This window comes from Rhincodon typus, chromosome 8 (genome assembly GCF_021869965.1).
Source record: "Rhincodon typus isolate 14 chromosome 8, sRhiTyp1.1, whole genome shotgun sequence".
NCBI classification, from domain to species: domain Eukaryota; kingdom Metazoa; phylum Chordata; class Chondrichthyes; order Orectolobiformes; family Rhincodontidae; genus Rhincodon; species Rhincodon typus.
In genome coordinates, this window is record NC_063339.1 from 76,340,456 (window position 1) to 76,344,633 (window position 4,178).

Here is a 4,178-nt window from a genome sequence, read left to right on the forward strand (position 1 = left end):
TGAGATTAAATGAAGCCTAATCTTTTTTACTATAGAAATGAAAACAACCATTATGAAGGTATGAGGTGGAAGTTGGCAGTAGTGAATTGGGAAAATACATTAAAATGTCTGATAGTAGATAGACAATGGCTAGTATTTACAGACTTTATTGGAAAAATATCTCATATATTCAAGCTGAAAAGCCTGGGTATTTGGAAAAATGTAGAACAGAGAAGAGGACCAAGAAATTGATAAAGAAACAGTGAAAAGAAGATTAATGTAAAATAACCAAAAAAAAAAGGACAATAAAAGCTTCTACTGGTATGTAGAAAGGAAAATGCTAGCAAAGGCAATTGAGTCCATAACAAGCAGAGACAGGAGAAAATTTGTAATAGGAAATAAAGAAATGGTAGAGAAGCTTAATAAATACTTTGTGTTCATCTCGACAGAGGAATACACAAGTTTCTCTAAAATAATTAAGATCTAAGGGCCTGTGTTGACAGACTGGAAGGTTGCAAATGTAATGTTGTTTAATCAAGGATAGAAAGAGAAAAAGGGAACCACAAACATGTGAACCTAATGTCACTAGTAGGGAAAATGCTAGAATTTAAAGAAGTGATTATTGAATATTTAGAAAATGATTAGACAGATTCAGCATAGATTTATAAAAATGAAAATCACAGTTAATAAACCTGACAGTTTTTTTTGAGGACGGTATTCACAGAGTTGATGAGGGAAACTAGTTGATGAGGTGAATTTGGATTTTCAGAAGGCTTTAGATAAACATCCACACAAGAGGAGAGGAAAAAAAAAACTGCATGGGTTTGGGAGTAACATGCATTGAGAATTGGTTTATAGGTAGAAAGTAGAGAGTAGGAATAAATGGGTCATTCTCAGGTTGGCAGGCTGTGATTAGTGCTAATTAGTGCTTGGGCCCCAACTGTTTACAATCTATATTAGCGACTTGTACATGGGAGGAAATTGTAATATTTCCATGTTTGCAGATTATTCAGCACAGTGGGAATGTGTTGTGGTGCAAGCAAGGAGGCTTTAATGTGATTTAGACAATGTGATGAGTGAAGTGACATATAATTTTTAGAGTTTGTATTTTAAAACAGCAGCATAGTTCTGTAAAAGGTTTTAAAAATGTAACTAGGTCAGACAGTCCTTCCAGAACAATGAGAAAATCTAGTATGTCATAGAGCAGAGCCCCATGCAATGTTAATGGAAGATAGTTTTTTTTATTGTATACAAAAACAGAAGTTACTGGAAAAGCTCAACAGGTCTGGCAGCATCTGTGATGAGAAATCAGAGTTAACGTTTCAGGATCAGTGACGCTTCTTCAGAACTAGTTTTTATTGCCATGGTTTACAACAAGTGGGATAACACTGAAGACCAATGATCTCACTGAAGTGTAAAAAATATTTAAAGGGACAGACGAGATACATGTAGGTAAGATGCATCCCTCAGTTGGAGATTCTGGAACTGAGAGCATAATTTAAATGTGGGATGTCATTTATGACTGAAATTTTAAATCTTTGGAATTCTCTATTCCAGTAAGTTTAAAGTAGAGATTGATAGATTTCTGCTTACCAATGGCATAAAGAGTTATGAGGATAGTGGAGGTAAAAAGCACTGAAGAGTTCGATCAACCACAATCATATTAAATAGCAGAGCAGGCTCAATGGGCTGAATGGTTTACTCCTATTCCTATTAGCTTATTTTTGGTCAGGATAGTAAAGAAAACCCAAGGATTGAAAGCTTTTAACCAGTTTGGAGGAGACCTAACTGGGGGCAAAAGAAAGGAGTATTGAACAGTTCAAAAGAAGTATAATTAACTCAGTAGAAATGTTTAGTTTGTGAAACTTCCAAACCAGGACCGTTTTATTTGAAATCTGCAGGTTATTAAAAGCTGAGAAAATCTAAGCTTTCAGTTTTGAAAGTATTCATGTAAGAATACTTCACAGTTTACAGGAAAAATCTGGAGAGAATTAGTTGAGTCAAACTTAAAGATTTGATATAGAGGAGTAAATTTTTCAGATTTGAGTTGCTACAATATATGGTATTGGATAATAGGATGTGATTTTGTTTTGCTGTATGTTTTAAGATATTTCAAATTGTTTTCTATAGATAGCTTTGTTTGTTTCATATCTTACCCTTTTTGTTGTTTAAGAACCTCTGCAGCCTTGTTGTGTAACTATGTTTCAATAATGAATCACCCCATATTAACTAACTAAATAAAACTATATAAGCTATCAGGCCTGGGATCTGGCATGTTTGACATTACCATCAACTGAATCATAACAAATAGCAAATTATGCCATCCAGGGTGGGGGAGAGGACATGTTGATGAGAAATAGGAGGAAGTTAAAGACAGATCTTAAGGACAGATCTGAGGAACACAAACATAATAGTGAAGGAGAAAGAGGTGATTCTGTAGCTACAGCTGGATAGATAAGAATGGAACCAGGTGAATGCGGTTCAACAGTGAAGGAGAGACATTGGAGGAGAATCATGTGGTGAACTCTATCAGATTGTCTACAGACAGGTTGAGAAGGATGAGATAATCTACCACAGTTACAATCATATATGATGTCATTTGTGACATTGATAAGAGGCAGTAAATTTGTGAATATTCCGTCAACTTCACGGTCACTTTAATCAGTTCTGTAACTTAAATTCTGTAGTAGGATTTGAACTCCCAGAGTCTCTGATTACTAGTTTAGTAAATTAGCCAGTGCCTACACTCTGGAAGGTAGTCAGGAGGAGAGATCATGATGCTCAGTTGCCTTCAGGATGATTGTGACTGACTACAGTCCTTACTATCACCTTGGCTGAGACCAGCTAACTCAGCACAGCTAGATGGAGCTAGGAACTCTTGTGGTTTGCTCAATACACCTTAACAACAAGTCATGGTCAGAATTTTTTAAAAATTGCTTCTTGGTAGTTCTATTTTCTTTCTGTTTTATTTTCCATCGGGTCAGGTGGCTCCAGAGTACAAATTGGCCTTTGTTGCAGCTACTTTAAGTTGTGAAACAGATACAATGAGACCCAATTTTGAGGGTTAAAGTCTTGCACTGTAAGTATGCCTGAAAAAATATGATCTATGATACGATTTGGCTATTTTTCAGAAGCTCCTGGCATCCTATTAATGATATTATGCCCTAATGTGACTGATAAGCCTAGTGAGTGCTTTTAGGATCTCTAATATAAATCTGATTGCAATGTAGGATAGAAATTGATTCTTACACAGCAGTCAACTGAAAGATTCAGATATTGTTCCTGCTGAGCCAGTGGGAGCAGGAACCATAGGTGTCATTCCTCCACCAGAATGCCACACCCTTCCCAACCCACCACTGGTAAGCTCCATATCATCATGTGCATAAGGCAGAGGGCCTACATTCAAACTCCACAACTGCATGAGAGACACTGTCGTCTCAGATATGAAATGACCGAGGCCCCATTCCAGGCAGATTTTAGGCCTCTCAGTTGGCATTCTTTCTGGGCCTGAAAATGGACACAGACAAATTCCTAAAGGCCTCATGTTGGTGATGCAAGATAACATTCATATGGAAGGACTATCAAGCTGGATGTGATCACCAAGTTTATTGCACAATATTTCACAGAATAATTCCATGAACAACAAAGTTTGCATATAATCATGAATTAAGTAAAAGAAGGCAAAATTCAGTTTCTCAGAAGATGTTATAGTACCTGGTGATAGTGTAGTTAAACATTTTTATTCCAGTTACTGTAGTAAAATACCATACCAGTAAAGTTAAAATCATGTACATTTTTGGGCACAATATTCAGCTTTTCACTGAGTGTATTGGTACTCCTGTGCTCAAGAAGCAAAAGTTATTTTCACTGATGGTGAGACTAACAGGATACTTTCTCAATGTATTGTACTGGTAAGTGTTGGGTCTGTAGCTGTTATTAAATAAGATTAGTGAATGACAGGATCAATAACAAGGATCCCTTTAAACATTTTCTTAGGTGTCAAGGAAAACTTCATGACCAAGTATTAGAATATTTAATTGATAGTTTCTTCCACTCCCTCAACATTTATAACATAAAAGCAGTTGTGAATGGAAATAATCTCAATGTTGAAGCACCAGGTAGTGAAAACATTGTACTAAAAAGTGAATGTGGGCATGCGCACGCACACACACACACACACACACACACACACACACACA